The sequence below is a fragment of the Rissa tridactyla genome, chromosome 3, assembly GCF_028500815.1.
Source record: "Rissa tridactyla isolate bRisTri1 chromosome 3, bRisTri1.patW.cur.20221130, whole genome shotgun sequence".
Classification (NCBI taxonomy): Eukaryota; Metazoa; Chordata; class Aves; order Charadriiformes; family Laridae; genus Rissa; species Rissa tridactyla.
In genome coordinates, this window is record NC_071468.1 from 78,557,624 (window position 1) to 78,564,928 (window position 7,305).

At 40.5% G+C, this 7,305-nt stretch overlaps 1 protein-coding gene across 1 annotated transcript in view; it reads right to left on the reverse strand.

The window, feature by feature from the left end:
• PRDM1 (PR/SET domain 1) overlaps nucleotides 1-6,105 on the reverse strand; it is a 283,483-nt gene extending 277,378 nt beyond the window's left edge. The window contains exon 1 of the mRNA XM_054196648.1: nucleotides 6,102-6,105. The gene's annotated coding sequence lies outside the window, so the exon portion shown is untranslated. The remainder of the gene's footprint in view (nucleotides 1-6,101) is intronic.
• Nucleotides 6,106-7,305: the final 1,200 nt, after the last annotated feature.

Below are 7,305 nucleotides of genomic sequence, written 5' to 3' on the forward strand. Positions count from 1 at the left end.
GAAAAAAACATTGGGAAATGTGAACATGTGGGTGCTGCCCACAAAAATGCAGTGAATTATCCCTCATTCTCCACTGTTTTCTGTCTGAACACTTTAAAAGGTAATAAAAAGCTCTACCACTTAAATCTTGCAGTGTATCACATTATACATTTCAGTAATAAAATCTAAGTACACTTAAATATATATACATCTCTTTAACTAATACATTTTATTGTTACATTTAACTTTGCAGCTGTTAACCGGTTTAAGTAGGAGCTCTTCATGTTATTTCTGGCATCTGGGGCTTTTTCCCATCAAACGTTACTTCTCTAAGCCACTTTATTAACATCAAAGGCAGGTGAATTATTTAAGGATTAGAATGAAAACCCCCTAGTAACAATTGTTAATTGACTTCAGATTAGTGTTTTGGCACTACATAATGTAGCTACTGTAATATAACTTGACAGTGGATGCTAGCTGGTAATATACTATGGACCTGTAAACCTATGATGGTCAAAACCGGATTCTCCCTACAACTGAGAAGTCTCACATGATATCTTTCTGTTTTCCTGAAATGAGGGGAAGAGGAAGGAAGGAAGACAATTTTGAGTGGAACAGAATCACAAGTCAGTGATTCATTAAATCCCATTCTACCTCGTGCTTATAAATGGATAGAGAGATGATTCTCTGTGAAATGGTATCTCCATAAGTTTCCTTTCCAAGTGGTAATTCAAGTTTATATGAAGTCCAACAGGTTCCCGTTTGTCAAAATTTCTGAGGAACAGTTCATTCCAGTGTGAAAAATGTCAATATTTGCAATCAAAACAGCACACTTTTTTTAAGTGGCAATATCACAAGTTGGGTATCTTCTACATTTCACAATCTCAGCCTGCACTAGCATGTAGTTTTTTGTTTGCTCTTTAAAAGCACTGTAATTTTCATCAAAACTGACATTTCAGCAACATGTTTTAGAACTTCAAATTTTTTCAGGAAACCTTTCCCCTCACATATTTTGACTGCTGCATTTTCAAATATGGCCATGACAAAATTAAACTGGCCTCACGAAAGATGCTGATATCTAAATCAGGCTGGTGGCAGTAGTAGTTATGGAGGGTCACAATTTACATGCCGCTTTAGTTGAAGGCAGTTGTGTGGTCTTTTTGTACTGCTTTGTGGTGAAATTCATCCCATGGCTTGAACCAGTACAAAACCTCTATGTCACCTAAATCCCACTTTATTTCTAGGAGATATGTACGGCACACAGGCAGCATAAGCCTCTGCTGAGGGTTCTCTGGAGTGTTTAATGAGGACATTATTAGAGCTACCTCCTGTGTCAGAGGAGTGCCAGGTGGAGTTTTTGAGGCTAGATGACCAGTCACTTGTTGCAACACTGCGGGAAGCTTGAGCTCATAACTGTAGAATGTGCTAGCTGGCTTTGTAGCATGATTTACCAGGTAAGGCTGTGCAAAAACCCACCAGCTGCAATTTGCATAGGTTTTGGAAAATGGAGCCGGCGTGCTCACTTTGCAGTGCTTTGGGACATCCCCTCCACTATTAGTACTTTGAGTTTCAGTATTGTGTGAACCTGAAAACTCAAAGTGAAACAGGCCATAGCCATGCGGACGTCATCGCTCTGTTGTGAGCAATGAATCTGCTACTGCCGGTACAGACTGAAGTGTCTCCGATCCCAGCCAGAGGCTCCTCAGAAGCCATTTCCAGCCTCTGCGAAGAGAATGCTTCGGCCAGTGATATAGGTCAGCTGCCTTCCCTCTGCACCATGTACATCCATGTCTTTTGCAATGTTCCTGCCTATATACGTCTAACTTGTTTAAAGATGGGAGGAAGAGAATAGACCAGGTGAAAAAAAAGTTTGCTAGAGTATGTTTTCAAAGTCATTACAAATATCAAAGAATTTTTTTTCCAGAGATAAAACCGAGGCAGATTTAGCAGCTCTGTGGTCTGAAGTATTTTTATAACTCAGTTAAACACAGAGATACTTTTCATTTTGTGAAAGACTTATTTTTGGTTCATATCAAAAAACCTGAATTGCTTTAAACTGAATTTAAGGTAATCTACCACTTTATCAGGTTTAAAAAGCAACAAGATGACTTTATACTTAAACTAGTTTTGAATTCAGAATTTCTGCTAAAGATATAAACATGTATAAGACAGACACAGGCATCGAGGAAGGTAGTTTTCTTCACAAAAATCCACTGAGTATTAAGTGAATAAGAGACAAACTCACTTAAATTAAATTTCACTACGTTTTGTTTAAAGATTTCACTATTTTCTAGCCAACCAGCAGAACAACTATTCTGATTTTCAGTTTTGTAACAAATACTTGAGAACTGCTAACAAATGAAAGGCAATGAATGAAAATGTATGTTTTGATAAAAAATAAAATAGAAATCATGTCAAAGAAATCCACAAAATTCTGATGGTTTCACCCAGCACTAATTTATTACTCTAAAGAATCCCAATTTACAGATAATGCTAAAACAAGTTGGTATGACAATTTACTAAAACTCCTCCACTGCTGCTTCACATTTTCACTTCTCCAGTTCTGCAACGGTTGCCATCACTGGTTTTTTCTGTCTTACCCATTAAAAAAAGGCAGAGAAGGAAAAGGAAGTTTCACTAGTAGAGAAGAATACCAACTTTTCCCAGGTTGTTAAACCAGGCTATTCTATAATTGCGAGCAAGCCAACTTATAACTAAATGTCATTTAGCTTGAGTATTTTTATCAGAGAGGATAACCAACCCACCGTTTTAAGAATCAAACACCAAATTTCTAGTAAATAGATGTGCATAGTTGCTCTGAATTTTGGTTCTGTAGAGATCAAATGTGGAGTTTAGCTCTTGGACTGAGTACTCCCCATATTCGTAGATGTGAATATGTGAGACTTGCCTTTTGAATCAAGACAGAATAGTTCATCCTGCTGAATCATTTAAATCAGCTAAGGAAATCTGACCCACTAACCCTCACCTGCAAGATACAACGAATATTGAACAATTCTGCCTTCTCAAATACTTTTCAGAAGTTACCACATTTACTGCAACGTGGTCAGTGGAAACAGGTCCAAATTCTTTTGATCCCCAGCACCTTATCTGAAGAAAATGACATTTCCTGCTTGCATTTCACTCAGTTATTAGTGACTAAATAAACACATCTCTGGTTCTTTAGCTGACTACAGAACTTTGGGGTCCTGTAAGCAACTCTTGCTGTATTTGTTCTTTCCAGAATTGCCCTCGACTAAATCTTTCGCAGGGCAATCACATCTCAGGTCTGATTTCAGGTAGAAGGAGTACACTGTTGACCACAAGAGGTGTCCAGACTGCACCCTGGAAACAGCGCGAGAGGGACCCTGTGGACACACACACACTCTTGTGCACAGACATGGAGAGGTGTGAGCAAACACACAGAGTACTGACAGGGCTCTTGGAAGCTTTCATTTCTTTTCAAATTGCCAAGGTATTCAAGAGGAGAAACAGTCTGTCATTCTCAACGAACCAGGCAAGAAGGAAGAGCGAGTGGGTGGAGGGGTGGGAAATTTTGTGTGAGATGGAGTCAGACTCACAAGACAGTCCAAGCATCAGGGTAGTCATGGGGAGGTCGCATTTTAACATTAATAGGTAAATCTGGTTCAGAATGATCAGCTGAGTTTGCCATCACCAATCGATGTGATAACACGATGCAAAGCCCAGCCTATGGCGCTATACAAAGGAAGGCAAAAGTGTAGTTTGGAGGGGAAAACTTCACCTGCCTGTGCTTATATGATGACAACCATTTCGCATGTTATGGGAGTACAACCTTCTCAGGCCCTGTTAATGAGTGGACTAAAACCCAGCAGATTTGTGGGTGATATAACCCTGTCCATCTCCGGACGTTTCTGCCTGATTGCACAGGCCAACTGGTTTTGAACACACAGAGAGAATCTTTGCCATGTGATTGCTACTCAGACACTGTCTCTGTAATTTAGATTATGAAAGGTTTGTGGTGACTTTCAGGTTTTGTCATCAATAGCATGTTTTTGGTGTGGGTGGTGTAGCTGTGCCAAGCCCAGTACATCATGATGAGAGCATGCACTATTTCAGGTACCCTGCTATAACAACTTTGCCGTGCTTAATTAAGTCAGAGATAAATCCAGTAGGGAGAACAATCTGGAGGGTATCTCTACTGCCATATCTGAAGTCTATCAAAATGATAAGTCATCAGGTGCAGAAGTCCCACACATAGAGGCCTGACCTGATGGGGAAAAGGAGGAGGTAAGATACCCCTGGCACTCCTGCCACAAGGGGCACACTCCTCGCAGAGTCTCAGGGAAGAGCCAGGTGCATTGTTTGCTGGCAGCTGGTGTTACTATTCACACACCACAAATGTACAACCTCCCACCACCCTTCTTCTCTGAGGTAGAGGTTTGACGGGAAAGGAAAACCCTCTTGAACCTTTATTTCAGCCATGGGCCTAAGCAGTGACTTGCATCCTCTCTGCAGATTTACAAAAAGGACCCTTCTCCAGCCCACCCATCACTCTGCCTCTACTAGGCTTTACAATAGCTTTAAAGGCTGTTCCACCTGACGGTCTTTGGGGATTTGGATGAGTGTGCAGAGATGCTTTTAGTTTGCATGTATCACTGAAATCTTGGCTATTTTTCCTATTCTCTTTTGTTCTTCCCCTAATTTCCAGTGTTTACTGTAATTTATAATAATAGAAAGTGCTTTAGTGGTTGGGCAGCGAAGACCGGTGTCCTGGTTTGAGAAACACAGGATTTCAGTAATTTTACTTTTCAGTAAGGTCTCTTCTAATGCTAGGGAAAACTGCATTTTTTTGATGACTCTAATGTCTGAATTTGTGAAAATATTTACTTTATAGCCAGATATGGTATGCGGGTTTCAATGTCTCTGTGTTTTTGAGCTAGCCAAGTGCGGGGATGAGGAGGAGCGAGACCTGGGCACTTGACCCAAGCTGGCCACCAGGATTATTTCATACCATGAACGTCAGATTGAATATAAATTATAAAGTTTGCTGAGAAGTTCTCTCTCTCCCTTGATGGCGGCGGTCCAGAGAACTTCTTACCCCAGTCCGGGACCCCTGAGGCCCTCCCTTCCTCCTGGAGCTGTAGCACTCGCAGTTTCCAACATTTGCTGTCCCCTGCTGGGAGTGCATAGCTTCCTACAGATAGAATTGGATGAGTATAATTCTTGTATATTTTATATTGGTGTTGGGATCAATATTGGTTCTTTAGTATTATTAATGTTAACAATTTAGTCTTATTCTATTAAATCTGTTTTATATTTCAACACTTGGGTTTCCTTGGTTTTGCCTGATTCCCCTTCCTGGGTGGGGAGAGGTCATCGGGTGATAGAATAATTGTCTAAGTGACAATAAATTTTTGTGGGTTCCTCAAACCATAACAAACCATAACAACTGGTCAGATCAGACAGGAGAACTGTGCATCATTAATTTAAGTAGAGGGTATAAATTGAACACCATAATAAACCTGAGCTTGAAGATCACTGTTTCCTCTGGAGAGGTGACATATCACAGACAGAACTGCTCCCCACTTTGCATGGCCATCGACTGGTGTATCAAAGTAGGAAAGAGTGGATGACTCAGTTTCCTGCAAGTACAAATTTAATGATACTATACAGTGCAGCCCAGAGAAATGGGAGGTGGTAAAATGCTCTGTGCTTGACCCTAATGGGCAGTGTCCAGGATGTTGGTCAATGCTCTTCAAACAAAAACAAGCTCTAGTTTGTTCTATAAAATGTGGAATGCAGCACAGAAAACTGGGTCTGTGCCACAGAAAGCCTAGTGATAGCGGTGACTAAGAATTTTATACTGTGTTGAGTAATACCACTCTGCAAGGCGATGCAGGAGAAGGAACAATTTAGCACAGTGCATACTCAGATTTATAGAAAATCAGTTTCATGGAAACTGCCGGTAGAGCGGTACTGACGGGTTTGCATTATGTGAGCGCAGCAGCAAAGCAAAACAATGCTGGGAAACAGATTGGTTTTGTTCTCAGCTACTATGCACAGATGAAACTTTTATTAAGACATGTTGGCTTGCTCTGGCAGCAGCTTGAAAATTACCTCCTAAAATTCTGATGACCTAGGACCCGCTCCCTCTTCCATTGCAAATATTTGTGAGCCCGTGCACAGTGCATTGGTACACCAAAGCTTTTGGGGCTTAGAAAGTGCAGGAACAGGCTGCCCGTGTGCGAACCACAGACAGAGTTGCTGTGCTCTTTCTTTCCAGTGAAGCTGCATGCGCGGGGTGGAGAAATGTGTAATCACTACCAGTTACTTGGCAGTTAGTTCTGTAAGTTAAAAAGATAATTGCCGTGTTGGGCCATGCGGTCCTTGCAGCTCTCGTTGAATTCATGTAGATTTGCCTGGAAGGAGCGAGGGCAGTGTAGGATCACCCTTACACTTTCTTGGAAGTAGAGACGGGAGAAGAAATCACGCTTTTTTTTACCTTTGCATAGTGAAAATCTGCCTCCTTCCCCAGCTGACAGCTGTGTTTCTAGGCGCAGCTGTGGCATAACCTTGGTGTTTCACCTATGGGCTTTTTCGGAAAAGCAGCGGCTTGGCGAGGAATCTGTTCTGAAAAACTCCAGTTAAGAAGACGCTACATACTAAGATCGCATAGACTTGAAACAGATTTATTTCTTTTTTAGGCCAGACTTTCATTCTGGCCGTTTCAATAATGGAATGTGCTTTTACAAAGAAAGCAAGGAAAAATTGGTGGGGAAAGGTAATATCTTTTATTACACAAGCTGGGGAAAACCAGACAGTCTTCAAGGCAGATCAGTTCTTCCTTAGATACAAACAAGCACATTCATAAAATCTGGTTTATCATACAGCTGGCTGCATTCGTGTCTCCTTTGTTTCATTTTTCCACAAGTACCTTCTGTACATCTGAATGCCTGTGGTGATGCCAATTTTATGATCTTTTTAGACACACATGAACTAACACATTTTGTGCCATTCTCAATTCTACATTTTAAATTCTACATCTTTAATGTAGAATTTTTAATTCTACATCTAAAACTCCAGAACCCACTTCAGGAGAAGAAAAATACAAGGCAAACAAAACCACTACTGATTTCTAGTTCATCCATTAAGAAAAGAAACAGTGCAGTATTACAAAGGTTGTCCTTTTATCACACAAGATAGTGTGTTTAGAAAATAATTCCAGATAACTTATGCCTATTTTGTAAAACATTTAAATACAATATATGTACAAATATGTCAGTATATACTATAGGGAAATAGTGATCCTACCTAGCTTGCTGTAAAATTAATTATGGCCCAGTATTT